The 24249-nt window shown below is 35.2% G+C and overlaps 1 protein-coding gene across 1 annotated transcript in view; it reads right to left on the bottom strand.

Moving 5' to 3' along the window:
• LOC127858931 (teneurin-m-like) overlaps positions 1–24249 on the bottom strand; it is a 266676-nt gene that overhangs the window by 156239 nt on the left and 86188 nt on the right. The window contains exon 5 of the mRNA XM_052396275.1: positions 9450–9539. The gene's annotated coding sequence lies outside the window, so the exon portion shown is untranslated. The remainder of the gene's footprint in view (positions 1–9449; positions 9540–24249) is intronic.

Here is a 24249-nt window from a genome sequence, read left to right on the forward strand (position 1 = left end):
ACTTTCTGTCACTGTAGATTTTGTCGGAATTATCAATTTGCCAGAAACCGGATTGAATGGAATATTTTCAGCATACTTTTTAATGTCGCCACCCATAATATTGAACGTGCTATTTCTGTATTGTACACCTGGTGCAGTGTCACAAGGCATCTCCCACATAAAGGGAACCTTTTCGTTTGGATGCTCATGCGCACAATTAAGCACAGCATCTTTTGCACTGGAAAATGGTAGTCTGCAGTAACTGCAAACTGCATGTGATATGTCCTGAAAAGGATACAGAGACTTCGTTGAGTAACCTATACATTATATTTGTACTTCGTAGCACAACCAATACATACTCTGTGCGAAACCTATACATCAAGCGACATGTAATTTCCTTCGAAACAAAGCATTTGAATAATTAAAATACATGTTCGTAACCGTGTTTGTACTTTAAAATGTGTAATGTACAATGAATCAAAGTAACATGTAGTTTTATTCGATTTAAGTTACCGTAATTGGCTATTTTAACATAATAACCACCTTATGCATTGCTTCAAATCAAAATATTTCGATTTACCTCAAAATAAATGTACAGGCTGAAACTACGCACATTTGTTATTAGTTTGTTATTGAAAATAAGTACCTACCATTACTGGATGTTCCGTTCTCTAATCCATAAACACCAGAAAAGATGAAACTCACCTGATTAAGTAGTGTATGTACGCAATGTTTTCGTAGTAAAACATATACCCGACTTCGTAGCGAAACGGACTACGCGTATACCTCGTCAGCCCCCAGTGAGGGAAGCCATCATGAACTATAGAAATCAGGAATACACATGATCACAAAACCATTTATTATTCATTGAGGATACCGCTCTCGCTGACTTTAATGTGCGATAATATACCACAAAGTTTGAGCTTGATTTCTTCATGCATACACAAGGTGCAGGGATTTCAATGCAGTATACATTTTCTTTACTCAAATTCGAAGGACTTCAGAAATTTTATTTCAGTTATTATTTTAGTTTATCTTTTTCATATGTTTTTACTTAAATACATAACAACCTGAGAACAACAACGCCATCATTTTTCTTTAATTCTAAATTTATTTTTTCCTGCATCTGATCAAAAGATATGGCACTATTTATATTGAATTCAATATTTTAAACAAATGAATTAATATAAATTAATTTTGAAATCAAATCATCAATGGCTAATTAAATATACATTAAAGTATGTTACCCAGGTAAGTATGGATTCTCTGATGCTTTGCAAAATACTAATTCATGTAGTAATATAGAATACTCATTTAAATACCCACAGCTCTCTGTGAAATAATTGATGCTCTTTTCACTTTTTCATGCACTATGTCACAAAGCAAATTCTGAATTAAACAACCTCAGGTAAAAGGACTTCAATCAAGACTAGGGAAGCTTGTAATAACATTAAGCAACAGTGTGACATCTGCCAGTGAAACAGGCTTCGAAGAAGATCCACCATTTCTTCCTGTGAAGTCCACCATTTCTTCTCATGCAAGAAACAGTGACAGATTATTTCATTACCAAGCATCCTGTCACTATCAGCAACAGTTGCCTCATTCATCTCCTAGATTTAAACAATGACTCACCAAACAACAGAGGGGACATATCCACATATCAGGCAGAATGGCATTGCTTACAACACAATCAATTAAAGGACATGGAATTAATCCATCAGTGGGGACACAATTCACAGTCACATATCAAAAGCATTATTCTGGAGGATTGTTTGTGTGTGTGTGTTTTCAGAAGATTTTTGTGGCTATAGTAGTGATAGGTTATTTCCAAGGACTGCAGAAGATTGTTTAAGTGAGACAATTGTTTTTATAAATGAAAATTCAGCTAGGAAATGCAGAGAAAAGTTACATAGTTACACAAATGATAAATCAAAATAGATTATTAATTTACTTCTTCAATTACTTCATTTCCAAATAGAGCACATGCTAATTTTACTTAACAATCAAGACAAATATTGATAATAATGAAATACAATCCTTCAATTACATGTAATATGACCATACAAAAACTATGGTACTATTTACGCAACAATTACATCTCAATTGAATCCATTATCTTAAAAACGAAAAGTATTCCTAACAACAAACCAATGGACTGTGATAATATATGAATTTGTCCGCACATTTAGATTAATAATTAATGCAATTAGCACTAATATAAAGTGACATGTGAAACAGCTATTGAGGAAATTTAGGGCCCATTATTTCAGATATGACTATCATTAAGGGCTGGTATTTGTAGCATAATTGAGAATAGACACAGCACAACACATCCTAATTGAAAGGAAAAATATGACTGGTGAAGAATATAAACAAAGCTTTCAAACTCCAGTTTGGAAGTTCCAAAAAAATATTGATAAGGAGTATTTTTGCTTGAATTATCAACACAATATTCATGAAATATATATACACACGTACTATTCAATATACAAATAAACAAGAGATGTGTTTGTCAGAAACACAATGCCCCCTACTGCGCCGCTTTGAAGCCATATATTTGACCTTTGACCTTGAAGGATAACCTTGACCTTTCACCACTAAAAATGTGCAGCTCAAGGAGATACACATGCATCCCAAATATCAAGTTGCTATCTTCAATAATGCAAAAGTTATTGTAAAACTTTAACCAAGGTTAAAGTTTTGGGACACACACATGACAGACAGACAGGCCCAAAACAAACCTCTCTTCTTCAAAGAAGGGGGCATAAAAAGTTTAGTAAACCATTTATGGCTTCTAATAAGGGTAGAAAAGTATACACACATTTTAACAGAAGCTTGCCAATTATTGTTTTGTCTGGATGGCATATTTGCTGCAACAAATTTTTTCAGACTGGAATCTGAAAGTATTATAAGAATTAATCAGGCCACATTCCCACTTTAATCTGCAGACAAACTGCAACGTTGGCTTGCAAAGCTGCAACATGCAAGCTCGCAGTTAACCCATAGACTTATTTGCTGGTTTTATAAAAGCAAAGTTCACAGTCTATCATCACCCTATTAACAGGTTGCACAAACATTTCAACCATTTGTCAGACATTGGCGCTGATCCTCAGGCAGCTGTTTATAGGAAACTTTCAAAAATGGCGCACGCATTTGCATCTGCGCACACATTTGCATTGCGTTCTAAATTTAACTGCAGTAATCAGAAAGTTAAAGTGAACACAATCTGTAGATTCAGTTGATTATGTGCATGTCTAGGTAATATGATTGCAAGTGCTGAGATCTTGAATAAAAACTGTCCAGCTGGGAGCAGGATCCTGGTAACTTATGGCAGTATCTATTAAAGAATAATTTCTTGTCTATTGAAATAAAAGGCTGAATGCCTGTCAAGGTGTCTCTGAACTGTCGATTGACCAATCATGCATGGTACCAGATGGATGTGTTTGGGGTACAATGCATAAGCCAATTGGCTACTGAAATTTGTACTTGACTATTTACATTTCCAAATACATTCTCCTCAAAGCATGTTTTCACACTTTTTTGAAAATAATTTAAATTACAGGTTATCTACATAGCATCCATTTTCTTTGGCTATCTCATCCATATTTCTTAGCACTGAACTAAAGATGCATGGTGAAATTTCCCTGGTCTAAATAATTACAGTAAGTGCAATAACATCCCATAAATATATTAACTATATCCGACTTTAATTGTCTTTTCCATTGGTAATATTAAGATGTTGTTCTGTAATTAATTAGTCAGCCAGTGTCACCTCAAATCCCTTCGGTATCACACTCTAATTTAGACATGTAGATGATATCCTGGCTAATATGTGCTACCATCTGATTCCATGAAAACTGTATATCATTTGCAAAAATATGCATTCTTTAATTGTCAATGAGAAGAAAAAATGTGCAAATGTTTACAGGGGGGACATTTGCTAGAGAGCAGGTTGATATGTCTGCTTGCATGTTTGGTCTTAACATAATCAAGCATATCTTCAATACCAGGGGCATCATGTGAAAATGGGGCTTATGCATTATGCGGTCAGCGTGCATAGCTCCAGACCAGCCTACACAATTGCCCAATCTGGTCAGCTATACTGTCGCCTAATAAGACCACAAACCATCAAAACTTTCCCAGACTTAAAAGCAGAAAGGGTAGCTCCTGACCAGACTGCGTGTATGCCATGTCATAAGACCCATTTTCCCATGATGTGGCTCATGTAATGATGTATACAGTTATGTACAGATTTTTTCATAATAAACTCACTGAAATGAAAATGAGATTCTTGATATTTTTGGGGGACTTAAAACACTTCCAACCTTCAATTTCAAAAAATATATGTAGTCTGAGGTCCTAATTTTGTTACAATCAGTTTACAATAAATTCTAAATAACCCTTTCAAAATAATTCCAATTCCCACATGAAGTCTGTAGCATTAAATATGTTGACAAAACAATGTAAAAGATATTCCCAAACATTTCTGGCTTCATTACCCTTCCATTTCATGCTTTATCACTATGATGAATATGCCTGTACACCTGGTCTACCTGTAACTGATAGGAACCTGCTCCAGGAGAATGATGTAGAGTTGTGTTCCCTGATTGTTTCTGCATGTTATCACCTCCCTTGTCATTCTGATGGATAATGCTGTTAAAAGCTATTGCAGGGCATATGCTTCTTACTTGAGAAATATTGTAACACTCTATATATTTGAGGCTGGCCATTCCTTTGGTTTGGTTTGTAGAATGTATAGAAAAATGCATGATTAAAGCCATTTATTTCCTATCTGATAACAGTTAAGCCTCAGTTTTCATGTAAAGAATGTTAATTAATAGATTAATAAATAACATTAAATCAATGCATTATAATTTAATGTTAGTTAAAAATGTTGAGTTCTAAATGGACCGAGATTAAATGAAATATCTCATACAAGTTTGCCTCATATAACTTGTGATTTAATTGTTGTGAATCAATGTTATATATTTGTACATACATCAAGCACTGTTGACTTAATGGTGATTCAAGGAAAAGTTATTTAAAGAAATTGCATTAAAAATAATGTTTCAATAAAATAATTATTGCAGTCCTGATTTAAGAATTTGGAATTAAACTGTAATGTGAATGCATCAGCCAATGTACCAGGCGAGTCCAAAGCTGCCAATTATTTAGTCAGCGGATTTGCAAGATAAATTCAGACATTTTTCTCTCTATTTAGTATCGTTTCAACAACATTATTTAATTTGTATCAGTAAACATGTATATGAGTACAGCATTATTTTTCCAATAGTGATTTTCAACCTATATTTTCTGGAATAATTTGTTATAACTGGAATTTAATTTTAAGGGTTATTAAAATTTGCAACCTTATAGAGGTTCCACAAATGTCAATGGTATTATTTAAATTAGTCTGCAATTCTATTCAATCATCTCATTTGGACATCATCTGTTATGTGGCTGAAATTATTCATACAAAAGAGCCAGTGCATTTTGTTTGTGATATTCTTAAGAATGCATTATTCCCCCCTCCCCCCCCCCCCCCTGGTTTGATCCCTACTCAGGGAGCGCTCTCAAGATGTTCTCAACAGACTCCATTCTCTGGTTCTTCTTAATAAACCAAATGAAAGGCTGTCTCAGAAAGTTGTTTTGTCGGAAAATGGTTTTAAATAAATATGTTTAACTAATAAGTCTTGTCAGTTGGAGTCCGAATGACTGGAGTCTCACAGAGCGTTTCCTCAAAAAATTGGGACCACCGTGCCTGTGGCAACTACTCTGACACCTATAGATAGTAATTATATAATACACACTTGTTCAGTCCTTTAAACCTTTCCCACACTGAAGCAAAGTGATAATGGATATGTGCAAACAGCATAAAACCAGTAACTCGCAGACTGTTCAGGTTTTATGCTGTTTGCTGCTCATCAGTATCTAAGGGTTGGAAATAAAGTCTTTCTTAGAGACTACACATGCGTCAAAATATGTATTTAAGTGGTTAAGGGTGAAACAATAATTTGAGCTGCTTCATAAAAAAATTGGTCTTATGCCATGTGCGACCAGCGTAGCTCCATACCATCCTGCGCACTTGCGTAGTCTGGTCAGGAGCTACCCTTCCCACTATTAAGTTATGCAAAAGTTTGCTTCTCTTGACCAGCCTGCACTACTGGACAGGCTAGTCTGCAGCTACCCTTTCAGCATATGGCCCAAGACCCATGTCTGCATGAATGATCCACCTCAAGCCATTAACTCTTTCAGTGCTGGAACCGAATTTTGAAGGCCTTTGCAAACAGTTTGGATCCAGATGAGACGCCACAAAATGTGGCGTCTCATCAGGATCCAAACTGTTTGCTATTCTTATAGTATTCTTTGAAAAAAATTGAAGAAAATGCTAATTCTAGAAATTCAGCAGACAACATTTTAGCAGACGACAAATTTCCCAGCATGCAAAGTGTTAAATCATCCCTCTTACCCAGGAACCGCTCTTATTTTACAATATTTCAGATTTGATAATGATAAAAATCCAATTAAGTCACGGGCAAATATTGGTTATTGTCTAAAATAATGAGCATCATCACACTTGTTTTTGTTTGAAGATTTAAACCTTGGTCGTAATTACAAAGTTTAACATCCATTGGTGATGGAAATTACTGTGAAATTTCTTCTGATCATGACATTGTGATAGTTTGTTAATTTAATGCACACAACAACAAAATATACTTGTTTGGTTAAAATAGTCTTGGAAAAAAAATGAATTTCTTGTTTACAGAGATGGCAACATACAAAATATAACTAATTATAATTAACATAAAGCCCACAATTAAAAACATACAATAGCAATGTTGAATAAGCTTATTTTCCCCCACAAACAAATTCAACCCTTTACATAACTGAAAAATGCAATTAAATGAATTTTGATTTCGAATCAAAAAGCCATATTCGTTATGTTTATCTATAAACAAGCAAAAAATGTCAAAGCTTGAATCATATGCTGAATCATTCCAAATATTCTCTCACAACACCAGACATATTATCAAGGGGCATGTCTTACCACTATTCATAAAAATCTTTGAACCTAGCGCCATAAACATAGCAAAAAGCACTTATGAAATTCGCAAATAGCCTTTTTTTTATGTTCGCATACAACAAAGAGTCAATATCAATAATATTAGCTGTGAATCAATCAGCCAGCCCTGTATGCCATATATATCATAATATCTGATGGTTTATAGTCCCCCTCCTCCATTTCCGAGAAAGACCTCCATTTCTTCTTGAGATAAGATCTACTTTATTGACGCAACAAGTGACCTGTGTTGATAACAGAGCCATACAAGGAAATTATTCTACTTCAACACTTTTGTAGCTGTTTTCTCAGAGTCTCTCACCAGACCAGGACAGATTCATTCCCATCTGGTTTTGATTCGTTGAAAAGGATGAATTCACCTCTGCTAAGGGGTGATAACTTTATGAAACAAAACATATTACCGAGAGATGTTTCAGATGGTTGGAAATGGGTCAGTGGAGAATTGAATGCAATAGCTCGAGCTCTTCAACAAAAGCACGTCATGCAAAAATGGGTCTTATGCCATATGCCTCCAATGTAGCTCCAGACAAGCCGGATACATAGAGTTTGGTCAGGAGTTACCTGTCTGCTATAAAGTCATGTAAGGTTTGTTGATCTCAATAGCACAAATGGTAGCTCCTACACTGGGAACTTAAGGCCCAATACGTATTTTGGCAAGACATGGCTAAAATAATATTCATCCATTAGTAAACAGTCTTCCATACGAATCATCATAATTATATATAGTGTAAAATATCTTTAAAAGCTTAAAATAATATTAGTATTAAGTGAATACTGAATCTTATGAAATCATAATAGGGCATGCAGTCGATATAATTAATAGTGACATTCATTGAATTAACATTAAATTTTATTGTAAGGTGTAAAACATATTAAAGGATATAAGAATATGGGATAAAATGCTTAAAAGATTTCCTACATTGCGAAATATTTCACCAAAGGATATTAGTTAAGAAACTGATTCCCAACTGTAAACAATCACCGAACATGAAAATGAAATCGCAAATTGATTTAACATTAAGAAGACCAGAACCTTAACCTGGTCTAGTGCACAAGGAATCATAACCAGGAAGTTGCTTTTATACCGTACATATGCCAATTAGGAACACTTCGATGCACTTTCTGAACATCGTTTGTCCCTGATGATCAATCGTTTGCAAGACCAAGACAGCTTTCCACCTCATGTCAATAGCACCATTTGAGTGAGCGAATAAAACCATAAATCTGTATCATATCGACCAATTTTGTACAGCTTTCCAGTCCATTCTGTGGTATTTGCTATGCTCAAAACATACTCTGGCTATTGACAAACTGGGTAATGAATCCATTCAGTTGTTGATCAAGCATCCATATTTATCCAGAGCCGATGACCCTAAGCTGTGGACTTGATAAAGCAAAAAATCGTCATAATCTCATGATGCAGGCCTGGTATTCTACTGGGTTGTTATCACATTTTGTTTTCAAACTCAACAGGCATGGACTAATCTGTATTTTCCAACCACTTGAAGATTTGTTAAATGTTTTCCATAGATATGTGTACAATCGATGATGCGTTATTATTAAAATTTGATTAAAAGAACACAAACTAGCGAAAAACCCTCAAAGGGAATTTATCAGGAATGAATTCTCTTCATTACGGCGCTGCACGCCAAAGGAACATTAAGATAGCGTATGGAAGAAAGAAATATGGCAATTGTGATCGTATTTTTCTAGTTACTTTGTAGGAAAGCAATATGTTACAAAATCTTATTATTTGATTGAAAAGAAGACACTGTCAATATCGAAATGGACTCTTGGGGGAAAATAATATGTCTTGGGGCAAGAACCATTTAGTGATAATACATTCGGTAAACACAGCACATCACTTTCTACAATTTTTGCAAACCATGAACATAATTTTCCGAAGGAAATCAACTTTTGTAAGACAAGGTTGAAAAAATGAACTCTCATATAAAATGAATGATTTTTTGTTGAAGAACAATAAAACTAGTATTCTCTTTCCAAAACATTTGTGAAGTGAATGACAACAAAAATTCATTATTTGTGAAGTGTTTGTAAATTAATAAGAAGTATTCATCAGCAAATCACAAAGTGTTAATATAAGGAAATATTTCTAGTTTCCTACCACACTTTGCAAAATGGTCGTTAATGTATTGCTTGATTCAAGCAATGAAAACAAGTATTTACGTTCTTACTAGGAGGAAAAAAGTGGAACTTTTATGACTCTGGTGACAGCGTCACATTGATGTAAGCCTCTGTGAGATCCAGATTAAGAGCAAAGCATGCTGGGATTATTCCGGATCAACGAGATGCTTATTTAAGGAAGTGATAGATGGAGAATCCATGTTAAAGCCTCTGTAGGAGCCTGATGAAGAGCAATTTGTCTTACCTCTGAAATGGTTCTGTCTGTCACACTTGTGGAGATCAGGATTCAGATGGTCTTGAGATTGATCTCTTTAGGAAACTGCCAGCGTGAAATCTGAAATAAACATACATTTAACTCAGAATAGCTATTTTTCTCCTTTTTGGGACTTAAGCTAGGTATCATTATGACCTGTTTAGGGATAATCTTACCCTAGTTCATAAACCCCAAATACTGTTCAACTATGGCGGTAGGAAAGGTATGACGTTGCTTTTTTTCGTAATAATATATTTTAGGTAAGGTGTTTTTGTTATAATATCTGTTGCCTGAATTAATATTTGAGTATTTGTTTCACCAACTATACAATATTATTATAACAATGAATACTGACAAACAAGGCTTAATATTCATTTACAATATTTATCAAATATCTTAACAAATACTCAATGTCATCTAATAACTATAACTAAATAATGGCTGGGTTAGTAAGCTAACATATGCTACGTGAAAGGCCAATTTACAATATTTATTTTTTTATCCCATTGCATATGTACAAAAAGGATGTATCAACCAAAAAAACTATGACAAAATGTATAAATACCTAATTATTGATGGATAATAACCAAATGTGGATAAAAAGCCTGACCATAACACCTGATGTATTAACACCTAGCTTACAAATAAAATATTATTTGTATGCAAAATCAATGGCACAAATTTCCCAATTTTAGTCAAAACAACAAGATTTTTCCCAATCCAAAGAGACCCAGCTCCACTCCCTAAATGGTGAAAAAAACTGGTTTATTTTTACTTTGAGGATTGTAGGATTATTTTTATTTTTTTTTACAGATTTGTTTGTTGTAAAAACATAAATTAAAAACTGATTTTATGCAAAATGTGCCATATGAGCCAGACTCTAGGAAAACCAGGCTTACTGCAAATGTGCTTTAAGTATCAGCCCAGAATAGCCTAAGAAGTCTGCGCAGGATAATAAGGCACTTTCCAATTTAAGTTGGCGTCTGATTTTGAAGATACTCTATTAAGACGGTTTTCCCTGAAACCGGCTCATATCTATGTGTGTGTTCACAAAAATTACAAAAGATGTGTTAATTGTTTGAAATATGGTATGCAAAAGAACTTTCTACTACTTCTGTTTTACCACTTTCTTATTTGTGTGTAAAATAGGAATACCAACATCAGATCACTTCAGAACACTTCATATTGTTAAAGGCATTGTGTAAAGTAAGTACAATTTACACCAGAAATGGAAAGACTCACATTCTGACAATTACCTTTTCAAAATTGATTGAGCACTTCAACAGTACATCAAGATTCACACTGTGCAATATGACATTTGCCTCTTACAATCTTCACAATCGAAAGCGTTAATTAAAATATGAAATATTGACCATGCAGCAGATTAATGCCAATAATGTGTTTCTAGTGACAATATTTATGACAACAATCAAAAGCCGCTTTGCGACGAAATGACAGATTACGAGAACACAATTTCGCCTCTCGTGTTACACAATTAATTAGACCATCTCTGCTCAGCAAACGACAAAAATCAATCAGGGAAATCTGAAATCATCGAAATTACAGCAATCCCACAATGCACAACTTTTACGTGGATGCCGACTGCTACCATGCTTTTCTGGTTTAAGTTTTTGCACAGTTAAATCAATGTGCCATAACAGTTGAACTATGAACATGCCAATCGGTTAATGAAACAGAATGCAATACAATAAACTTTCCAGGGACACTATTTGTGACACTATTTATGAAGTTGCGTGCCAAGGACGTGCTCATATATTAATTATGTTACTTAAAGTGGATTGTTTAAGGTTACAGCCTATTTCGATTATTGACTGCAAAACAACAGCAATTATGTCATTTGAATCACCTGACATTGAATGCTTATTACAGGGCTCAACATAAACAGTTGTCCTATTGCCCCTGGCAAGTAAAAGTTGGGTCCGGGCAAGTTATTTTATAATCTAGTTGTCCGCCCAGGCAATTTCAAAAAAGAACAAAAACATTTAATGTAATCATTTTGTTAAATGTGCAAATATAAAAAAGTTTTTGTGGTGTATCATTTTGATCTTTATAAAAAAATATGAGGTTTACAGTTAATGTGATATTTCATGTTTGGACAAGTGGCTTTACGTTCAGGGCAAGTAGATTTTCTAAGTACTTGCCCGGCAGGGCAAGTTGGTTTTTAGGTTAATGTTGAGCCCTGTTAGTGTTTTTCCCAGGCCATTTTAGCGTGGCGAAAAGCCACGCCGCCCTCCCGGATCGCTACGCTGCCCTTTTCAAAGGCAAATTTCGCCACGCGCCCTTTTTTTCAAAGGCAAATTTCGCCACGCGCCCTTATCGATAACATATTTATTGCCTTACGATCTAACTTGGTCCGCAAAATCAGCGTCCTTGATTGTCTGTGATGCTCCGACTGTGCTTGATTTACTGGAGAGACGTCAACATCTAATCGACTATATTTAATTGAGCAGATTTTATCTATAACAGTGCTCGATTTATAGGTAGGTCTTACTGACTGCTCCAAAGCTGTAAATTAGTCATGTGTGAATAACCCCGTGTCAGTATCAATCGATAATGCTGGAGGCTATGTTATACCAAGCGCACTTTTCGCTCGGCTATGTGTACTCCTCCACGATATAATCATTACTTCAGAGACTTTTGATGAAAAACTCGATGTTATTCTCGTGGCTTTGCATGCATTATTCAGTTATATCGAAACATATATTTTTACGCACAATTACATTTAAATTCACAAACAAATTTATTCTTTATCGTTTTCGTCTTTAAGATAATTAGATCTAATTATTGAAATAATTACTGAGACGTATACTAATTTAACAAAATGCGAATCGCGTATACGATTTAACGTTGCTATGCGCACCTGTCGCTAACATCATTTGACATTTTATCAACATGGCGGACTACACAGAATTAAATTGTGACTCGGCAAAAATGGCAAATAACGTCGTAAACGATCGAATTAACGATGGAGATTATACATTAGGAAGGAATTAATGAAATGTCTGTGATAATCAACGATGCATAAAAATGTTTTAGATAGCAACAACATTATTTATTTATTTGTAATCTACTCGGTGGATGTATGTCACGGAAACGAGTGTTTGCATATTGTTAGCTATCAATTTACTCGCAATGTTATTTTAAACATCTGTCGAGATTATTGTTAGAAAATGGGATAAGACAAACATGGTTTCATTTATATGTTAGTGGATCTGTGTATAATCAGATTCATATGCATATATTGCTTTATTATGTTTGTCGTGCTGTACAGTTTATTGAAACAGCATGGAACTTCAATGTACATTGCAAGGTAAATATATTAATATAAATCATAGTAAGTTAAATACTTCTATTACCATTAAATGTGCTTGTTTATATGTTATTTTTTTCCACAACTGCTTCTGATGCGATTACTTGTTTCCCCGTAATTCAGGTATTACGGGAACGTTTTTGCCCTTTTTTGCCTAAACTGCGCGCTAAAATGCCCTTTTTGAAAGTAATGCGCCATGCCCCTTTGCCCTCCTGGAAAAAACACTACCTGTATTAACCCTTTTCCACTCTGAGGCAAAGGGAAAATGGTTATGTGCAAACAGCATATAACCAGAACAGCCTGCGAGTAACTCACAGTTTGTTCAGGTTTTATGCTGTTTGCTGCTCATTAGTAACTAAGGGTTGGAAATGAAGCCTTTAAAACTTGAATTAAGTAAGAAAGGTATTTAATTAAATGCAACTTTCTAAGGGACTTCAAATACATGAAAATAAGTTTCTTAGTGGTAAATGGTTAACTCTTTCAGTGCTGGAACCAAATTTTGAAGGCCTTTGCAAACAGTTTGGATCCAGATGAGACGCCACAGAATGTGGCGTCTCATCAGGATCCAAACTGTTTGCTATTCTAATAGTATTCTTTGAAAAAATCAAAGAAAATGCTAATTTTATAAATTCATTTTAGCAGACGACATATTTCCCAGCATGCAAAGGGTTAAGGGAAATATCTAAAGTAAACATGGGCTGTTTGTAAAACATGCATGCCCCCCATATGGGCTGTCAGTTGTAGTGGCAGCCATTGTGTGAATATGTTTTTTGTCACTGTGACCTTGACCATTAACCTAGTGACCTGAAAATCAATAGGGGTCATCTTCCAGTCATGATCAATGTACCTATGAAGTTTCATGATCCTAGGCCTAATTATTCTTGAGTTATCATCAGGAAACCATTTTACTGTTTCGAGTCACTGTGAACTTGACCTTTGACCTAGTGACCTGAAAATTAATAGGGGTCTTCTGCCAGTCATGATCAATGTACCTATGAAGTTTCATGATCCTAGGTGTAAGCATTCTTGAGTTATCATCCAGAAACCATTTTACTGTTTCGAGTCACCGTGACCTTGACCATTGACCTAGTGACCTGAAAATCAATAGGGGTCATCTGCGAGTCATGATTAATGTACCTATGAAGTTTCATGATCCTAGGCATAAGCCTTCTTGACTTATCATCCGGAAACCCTTTTACTGTTTCGGGTCACCGTGACCTTGACCTTTGACCTAGTGACCTGAAAATCAATAGGGGTTATCTGCCAGTCATGATCAATGTACCTATGAAGTTTCATGATCCTAGGCATAAGCGTTCTTGAGTTATCATCCGGAAACAATTTTACTATTTCGGGTCACCGTGACCTTTGACCTAGTGACCTGGAAATCAATAGGGGTCATCTGTGAGTCATGATCAATGTACTGACGAAGTTTCATGATCCTAGGCATAAGCGTTCTTGAGTTATCATCCGGAAACCATTTTACTATTTCGGGTCACCGTGACCTTAACCTTTGACCTAGTGACCTCAAAATCAATAGGGGTCATCTGCGAGTCATGATCAATGTACCTATGAAGTTGCATGATCCTAGGCCTAAGCGTTCTTGACTTATCATCCGGAAACCATCTGGTGGACGGACGGACATACGGACGTACGGACAGACATGAGCAAAACAATATACCCCATCTTGTTCGAAGGGGGGCATAAATATCTGAGTGGTGAGTTGTTCTTAACCCTGCTGTCTGTGTGGACTGATCAGCAAAGATTATTTGAAAATCCTTTGAATTGAAATTTATGTTGTTGTTTTTTTTAAATATATATGTATTTTAATGGAAACAAAGAATACACTGAAAAAACTTATTTACAAGTGTTTGCTAGAAAACTTTCTTGGATATATTAAATCAAAAAATGTTACTAGAAACCTCTTCATACTCAGTGCTCCAGCTTGGCCTAAATTGATGGGCGCCCCACTCTGCCCTCCGAACCTACGCCCTGCCCACCCTAGGGCCCCCCCCCCCTCTGCCCTTAAATTTTTTTTTTTTTGTACATATAATTCATCTCTTATAACATTGTATTTAATTTATTCCTCATTGTAGACATTATATTTGAATAGTTTAATAATGGTTTAATAATAATGGGAATAATATTATACAAGGGCTGTTTGTAAAACATGCATGCCCCCCATATGGGCTGTCCGTTGTAGTGGCAGCCATTGTGTGAATACGATTTTTGTCACTGTGACCTTGACCTTTGACCTAGTGACCTGAAAATCAATAGGGGTAATCTGCGAGTCACGATCAATGTACCTATGAAGTGTCATTATCCTAGGCAAAACCGTTCTTGAGTTATCATCCGAAAATCATTTTACTATTTCCGATCACCGTGACCTTGACCTTTGACCTCAAAATCAATAGGGGTCATCTGCAAGTCATGATCAATCTACCTATGAAGTTTCATGATCCTAGGCTATGTGTTCTTGAGTTATCATCCGAAAACCATTTTACTATTTCGGGTCACCGTGACCTTGACCTTTGACCTAGTGACCTCAAAATCAATAGGGGTCATCTGCGAGTCATGATCAATCTACCTATGAAGTTTCATGATCCTAGGCGTATGCGTTCTTGAGTTATCATCCGGAAACCATTTTACTATTTCGGGTCACCGTGACCTTGACCTTTGACCTAGTGACCTCAAAATCAATAGGGGTCATCTGTAAGTCATGATCAATCTACCCATGAAGTTTCATGATCCTAGGCGTATGCGTTCTTGAGTTATCATTCAAAAAACATTTTACTATTTCTGGTCACCGTGACCTTGACCTTTGACCTAGTGACCTCAAAATCAATAGGGGTCATCTGCAAGTCATGATCAATGTACCTATGAAGTTTCATGATCCTAGGCCCAAGCGTTCTTGAGTTATCGTCTGACAACCACCTGGTGGACGGACCGACCGACAGACGGATCGACATGAGCAAAGCAATATACCCCCTCTTCTTGGAAGGGGGGCATAAATATTCTACAAATTATTTAAAAAAACACGCTCCAAAGTGCCCTTTTGACAAAATACTGCGCGTCCAAAATGCCCTTTTGACAAAAAAGCCCCCCCCCCCCCCTGCCCTTTTCAAATCCTAGCTGGAGCACTGTCATACTGGTCTCACTGACCACCCTGACCCCAGGTTGGCAGCGCCCTGAACTTTTTGTGAGCTTTGATCTTTCCATATTAATTAAATATAAATAAAATCAAATTTCATAACATAGAAAACAAAATTAAATTACGCTTATGTTAATAGATAAAATACTTAGGTACATGAAATTCCCTGCAGGTCATCTTACTTTTCTTGTTCAGCTACTATTTTGGATTTGTGACAATGAACCTTTAACCTTAGGCCAGCATGCATAACAACATTGTCAATAGCACAAAGTGGTTTAATTAAGATGACCAGCCGATATTCACATTAGTATTCAGCCTCTTGTGCATGACCTTTAACTCGCAAGTGATATTCAAGATAGGATGGACATTGGTCAAACAGTAGGGCATGGTCTTATCTCTGGCATCAACAGTAATTTCAGGTCAGACAGTAGGGTAATGGTTAGAATTGCTTTGGCATAGGTTTATCATCTGTCTGATCAGAGGTTAACTGAGGTTGATTCCAGCAAATTATCATTGTTCAAGGAAATCCAATAATTAGTTAAACCATAAATCTTAGTTAGAAATATTATTATTATGAAGAGAAAATCTTGTTATATTTCCTTAGGTATTACTTTCTGTGTGCATTAATTTCATTCCATATAGTCATCAGTATTTTATAGAAGTCCACACAATACTTGAGCTTTAAGAAACATTCTAGAAAAACTAGCATGAATAGCATCATTAATGTTTCCAGTTGACCCTCTTTGGCCTAAGTGGACTGTGGGTCAGTGAAGGGGAAGGCATGTCGGCAGTGAGCCTATTAGCTGAACATGTCCGGCTCTAGTGCCACTTGACCATGGCTTGCCGCCCTTTAATGGTCTTAAATGTGGACTCAGACATCCAGTGTCCAAATTAGCTTCCTAAAATAATGACAATGGTAAAATGAAACTTGTCACATTTCCCTCACTTATCATGCTCATTGCGGTATGGATGCTAGAGTGTATTATATTGCTCTGGATATGTCACAAGATACATCTATTTCGGGGTCAATTATATCACAATTCATTGCTGAGCTGGTCTTAACACATGCTTCACAGCAATAATTTAATTGCATGAAAACAAATATTTGATGAAATTCAGATTTACAAGAGATGTTTAGCTTTTTGTCAATTAATCAATCGGAATGAAAACCCACAATGATTCTGCTTCCATTTAATACCTGAAGTATATTTCTTTCGAACCATCTTTTCATTCAAGCATAACAAGTCATTGAACCTGATTTTGTACAGATGTAAGTGATGTTAAATGTTTGAATGATAATATTTTTAGGTGCTTTTATTAGAGAAGTACCATTATGTGTATTGTGCTCTATCATATATTGACTGTTAGGACTGCCAATCTTAAGACTGCCATTCTATGAATGAGCCATGTTGTGCACCTCTGAACTGCACTCCCTATGGTGTTTTATAAGGCAGGATGTTCCTTGTAAAAACTAGAACTGTCATTGGCCTGCCTGAAATGCCCCACATGCCATTTTGTCAAAGGGTATTGATGGTTCAGCGTAAAAAACCTGTTTCCCAACTATGCAAGCTTCTTACTTACCAGTATAATGCTTCAAACCTTAGAAGAAATGCCTTGACAAAATATTTCAGCATGTACATTCACTTGGCGAATAGCTGTGATATTATTTGAGCAAGAGTTATTGTTCTTATGCAATGGCCTTTCCTTCAAATTAATTCAAAGTAATAATTTATACAAGTCTTATTAATTTTTAACATAATGCTCTTACAAAAAATTGTGTGTTGAAATTAATTTTTTCTATAGCCACATAGAGAAAACTACCACAGGACATGAAATCCATGTTTTTTTCAGAGGACCAGACCTAAATCTCACTCAGTATAGAAAATCATTATAAATTTAGAGTTGAGGAGCATAAAACATAAGACCCAAAAACAGCTGCTTGACATACAGTGACCATTGTAGCTTATCATGAACACCTCTCAAATGTTCTAATCTGCTGGACACACAGTGACCATTGAAGCTAACCATGAACACCTCTCAAATATTCTCAGCAAGATTACCCAAGAATTACCTAATTTCAACCATACATGACAGTTTCAAATTTGACCGGGCAAATGAGATATCACTGGTACAAACTTTCACACCAAGTTTCATGAAGATTGGAAAATCATTATGGTGTCTAGGGAGTTCACAAGCTATTTCAATTATTCTATCAAGGGACCAACTTTTCGACCCACTTTAAGTTTCAAACCCTTAGCAAGTTTCATGAAGATTGGTTATATATTGGTCCTTTAAGAGTCTTTGCAAGGCAAAGACTGACAACTGACAACAGAGAAATGTTGGGGAAATTGAGCTAACAATACATTAAGAGCATGTTGTTGAAGAATGTCAAAGTAAAAAAAAGGGGGTATAACGTTTGCCATTCCAGCATACCCACGTTTACCATGATTTGGAGGGGGTGGGACTTAACATGTCAAAGGAAACCTGACACATTGAGTGGGGACTTTAATATCACCCAAAATTATTGTGTTCCCTAACACACTGATAAAGTTTGAATTTGTTTAATGTAGTTGCAAGTCAGCACTCTGCTTTCCAAAATATAGTTACTTTATTTGGCAAAGATTGTATCCATATTCAAACTTCCTTTATCCTACAGATCAGGTCCTTCCAGTTTATTTCTTCTCACCCAGTCCACGGGGACATAAAAATGCGGGATTCTGGATCAATCTAAATGAAATCATTCAGTCAGGCACTATCTTTTAGCATATTTCAAGCCTCAAATTACCCTGTCATAACAGGAAAATGTGAAAATCTGCTAACCAAGAAGTCAATAATTTTACGTTGTCATACACGCAAGCAGAAGGCCATAGTGTCCTGAATTGACTTAACCAACTAATGAGGACACTTCAGCTAATCTTGAGAAAAAAAGTATGAAGAAGGAAATGAGGATTCCCCCAGGGCTCAGGATTTTATATGAACATTAATACTGTTTTGTCCTAAGACACACTTATAAGCTCAGAATACAATAGCATTTCTGCTTGAGACATGTTGAATCAATGTGACTCCTCACCCAGACATGCATGGCGGGGGTTTATGAACTCTAAGTCGACTATTTAAAATTGGGGAAAAAATAGAAGCCTTTCACTTGAAATTGAGCGACGTTAATGCGATGAATGGACACAAAACACAGCTGTTGATGGTGACATGTTAGTAATCTTTGTAAACATTTGTAGGAGCAAATCTGATGGCCACATATTGAGGTGTGTTGCCGTAAGACGTATTATATTTATTGTTCGCGATTTCTGTCACTTAACCTACAGGATTATGTAACAAATTGATATTCAGTTTTCAGAATATTATCTTTTCCTTAGAACAAATAATTAATGTATGTACTTGCGTTTGTTTGATAAATATCAATTAAAATGTAATAAACAAGTTGAGGTATTTTTTTATTTTAAACAAGGACAGTTTCATCTACTCATTGTTATTTCAAATAATCTCTCATTAATAAAAATAACTAACATATAATTTGAAATTTAAAATATTTCCTATTTAAGCTTAAAAGAAAAATTTACTTGATCTTAAATCTGAATTAAATTTGGTCAATTTCAGTGAAAATTATTTCTTACAAATTATTTAAGGCACCACGGAAAAAATAGGAAACCAAGATCACATGTTCCAGGTTATTTTCCCAACACGTCACATTAGATACAGGCTATTATCTGTCATATTCAGGCATGGCATTATTGGATAGACATCACATCTTGTTACATATTGTTTCTTGAAGGTTTACAGGTTTCTGACAGTCTGTCATGGCTATTTCTATTAAGGATGTAGTCATGCTTTGAAAGGGCAAACCAGAATCTTGGGAACACATTGCCAGCAATAGGGAGACTGGAGATCACATACATATGGAAAAAATATTTATTCAATAAGATTTAGAGATTGATTGCATGCTGGGAAATTTGTCGTCTGCTAAAATGTTGTCTGCTGAATTTCTAAAATTAGTATTTTCTTCGATTTTTTTCAAAAAAATACTTTAAGAATAGCAAACAGTTTGGATCCTGATGAGACGCCATGTTCAGTGGCGTCTCATCTGGATCCAAACTGTTTGAACAGGCCTTCAAAATTCGGTTCCAGCACTAATAGATATATGACATTAAAAATCTGTAATTTGGAAGCAAGTTCACTTTTTATTTCAATAATTCTCCATGTTTATATTCTTCTTAGAACTCTTTTCTGCAGATTTAACATTTTTGATTGAAGGAGTACGTCATGCCCAGAGAGAGATATTAAGACATTTTTCCGTACCCAAATCAAACTTGAAGAGTCATTGAAAGAGACAAATAACCATGCAATCACTCATTTAAAGCATGTGCAAAACTGGAGTATTTGTCAAATATTAATATTGACACTGATTCACTGAATCAATTGCTAATGCTCAAACACTATAAACCATGGAAGCTGTGCCTGCATGGTTATACTGAATATTTCATATTGTCCTAAAGACATTGTGGCAACTTAAATGGCAGATAAGAGGCCGATCAAAATACACACACACAAAACCTTTATATTTCCTAAACCATACAGCTAATAATTCCAAAGCAATTAAAGTAAATTACAATTTTAAGTGAAATTAACAAAAACACTTTTGCTCAAAGTTACCAGGATACCAATTCACAATCCATGTTAAGCCAAAATATATTAGAATTTCAAAATCCACCCATTGGACAAGCAATAGCAATGTTACAATGTAACTAATTAAATTCCACCTGGCCCATTCACCACCTATGTGACCTGCTAGGTCCCAAGGTCCGGCACCTGGCAGCAATAAAGTTCACATTAAAACCTGATTTAAATAATTTTGCTGGTAATTCTTTGTGAGCCATACGAACATGAAAATTCATAAGGGGAGGTGACGGATACAGGTTATGGGAGGAGATGCAAATTGGATTTTGGTGGCAGATTACTGGGCAAATAATATGTATTTGTTGGTGCTTTTGATGCTTTCTGTTTAGGTTTCATCATACCCAACATAACCCCTGTTTTAAAAGAATTTGAATAAAAATTGGCCAATGGACATAATGGTACTAGTGTATGGCCATCTAATAGCATCATCATGTTTGAGTTGTATCCTTATTTAAGTTAAACCTTCATTTTTTAATTTGGTTAAAAAACTACTTGACAATACTTAAGTTACCTTATGTCTTTAAAATACTCCGTCATGCAACTTATGAACGATGCCAATGTTGAATTGTCCTGTTTTCATACAACATTGGTGGTGTCTCTGAAGTCCTCTGCTACAAACATCCATTCATCATTTCATGACACAGCCATATGACTTTAACTTATCTCATACTATATATTTCTTGAAATTCTCATATTTATACTGTTATTTATATGTAAACCATATTAGACATGAGGAGCATAGGGAAGCTGAAACCATGAATTTACATTATATTTATTCAATACTTAATCTCTCATGATCTTCATTAAACTTCACTGTCACTGAATCTTTCCCAATGAATCTCTAGCAACTATCATAAACAACAGACATTAAAAGCCTTGTATTTCACAGACAAATGTAGTTTATTTATTGATTGTGCAAAAGCTTGTGCAAACGCATAAAATGTTAGAGTTTCTTGTTTCACTTTTGTGTCAATAGTTTCTAAGTTAAATGGAATATGTTCTCAATTTTTGAAATCTGATAACGATGAGGACACCTGCAATTCTCATGCCACTGAAAGAAATGCCTCTGTGAATTTCACTTTCACAATTTCAAACAATTACAGCTTTCCAACCAACATGTGCATCCAATAGAAACAAATTCAAAGCAAATTATCCAAGAAATTTATCTTCCCTTTCGTATTAAAGTTTAAATTTCTCACATTTTCTGCATGTAAATTTCTTCAAATTAAAGTTTTAACTACACATATATTTTAATTTCAAATTGAATTAACTGTAGTGCGCAGTTTGAAATAGTAAAAAAATGTAAAATATATGTTGTGCAATACATAAAATTAAAGGCCTATTATAATCTAATCCACAGAAACAATGAACACTAAAACACATTTATTCTGCTCCATTCACATTGAAATCCTTTTAAAAGTATTTGGACAGGAATAAATCCTCCTGCAATCCAATAATGCTCACTGGTGTCCCCAGTCTCCCAAGTTGATCAAGCATCTGAGAGATTCAGACTGCTGCTCTGTATGATTGGAGGATTGCTTCCTGTGACTTGGTTAAACCATTCAATCTGAGCAGCATGGCAGCCCAACTTCTAAAACCTATCTCTGTGTGTATTGAAGAATGCTGTCTGTTGCATTTGGGACTAAATACTTATAATTAAATGAAACATCTACATAATAATGATAGTTATAATGACAGGACAATTCATGTGCAGAACTTACTCTGTCATTAATTCATTAATAATTTCAACAAGCGTGTGCAGAATTTATATGATATTGTAGCAATAAATTGTCAAAGAAAATTCTTCAGACCAAAATCAAATCCCTTAAGTATATACTTAAATAATAATTGAGGTTTGAAGATGAGAGAAACAAATTTGATATATTTGTTACCCATTCAAAAGTTATTTGCAATCTGATATAAAAATGATATATTTTAAAGTATTGAAACCAAATTATTTTTGTGTTATGTTATACCTATTAATATATTTTACTAAGAAATTTTAAGTGCTCAGTGAAAAGGACATTTAATGCATGTATGTAAAGTGCAGTCCAAGATTTAAGCCTGTGTCCGCCCAGGCTAATCAGGTACGACCCTTTCTACCTAAACTGGATTTTTGCAAAGAAGAGACTTTCTGTAAACCAAAAATACCATAAAAGCAAAAAGAGTAGTCCCTGATAAGCCTGTGCGGACAGCACAGGCTAGTCTTGGTCAACACTTTATGCACATTAATTAAACCCCATTTTCACAGAGCACAGCCCATATCAATTATAAGATTTTTGTGTTTAGGCTCAGTGAATCCTTCACAAAATTGCTTACACAACTGAAGATATTTTTGTGTTGGGCGCCAACCTCATGAACCTTGGGTATAATACTCTGAACACTCCCTGGAATCTAAGCCCATGATTTATTTACAGCTCACCGAGACCTGTAGCTCCGGATTTACTCTCAACGATGCTCTAGGAACCAATGAAGCATGCAGCAGTGTAACAAAGCAGGCGTAAAAGGGAATCAATAGCACAATGTTTTATATCTCTGTTAGAGTACTTTTCTCAGGAACTTTTGGGATAATCAATTATCAAATTGTATCAAAGGCTCCAATGGCTCGAATTGTCATTGAATAAACCTGGTTATCGTTTGTGACAATTGTCAATTTAGACAGTAAAAGAGTATATGAAGACATCCTGAATGCCACTGTCACATGGACCAAGCTGAGAATGACATGACACAATTTGTACAGTTGAAATGGAGTCTTTGGAGATGTTATTTGCATATTTTCATCGCATGTTTTGGGGGTTTTGGCACCTAATGACTTTTCTTGATTTAAATTTGCTGTCAAATTACGGCCCTTGATAATATGAGATTTCATATTTTCAGAGTATATAAAATTAATACATGTACACATGTATACACAAAAATCTTAAGTTTAAAATTGATTATTAAAAATCATTCATGGCTCCCGCTTGTATAATCTATGTTTCAAAATGTATTACAAAACAAGTGTGAAAAGTTTGAGAGTATATTGCTTTATCGAATGGCACTGATTTGTTGCATTATTACAATGTAAGAATATATTTGTCCTGTTTGGAAAAGTTGGACACAAATGCCACAGCATTCACAGGAATATGGCTTCATATCCACTTATGAATAATATATGTCGTTCTCTTGGAGAGAGAAATTGGTCAAAAGAAAGTAACTCAATTATGTTAGAAACAAATCTCACTATAAAGCCATTTTTTTTTAATTAATTGTTTAACAATATTTCTGAGCAATTTGGAACAAGAAAATAACTGCTATGCATGGGATTGAAGAGGAGTTGGCCTACAGTGGTGCAAAGCTTTTTTGGAAGGGCTGGCTGCAAGTTGCATGATGGAAGTGCATGATTGCAGTTTATTTGCAATTTGTTCACAATGAGACAGAAAGGTAAATGTAACAAGATATGTGTTTGTCAGAAACACTATGTCCCCTACTGCGCCGCTTTGATTTAGTAGATTTTTTTCATCATTTGGCAGGTTCAGATAATTATCTCCCTTTAAAGCTTATTACTTCCCTTGGATTTGTTTTTTTTTACCTTTGACCTTGAAGGATGACCTTGACCTTTCACCACTCAAAATGTGCAGCTC

This window comes from Dreissena polymorpha, chromosome 14, assembly GCF_020536995.1.
Source record: "Dreissena polymorpha isolate Duluth1 chromosome 14, UMN_Dpol_1.0, whole genome shotgun sequence".
NCBI lineage: Eukaryota > Metazoa > Mollusca > Bivalvia > Myida > Dreissenidae > Dreissena > Dreissena polymorpha.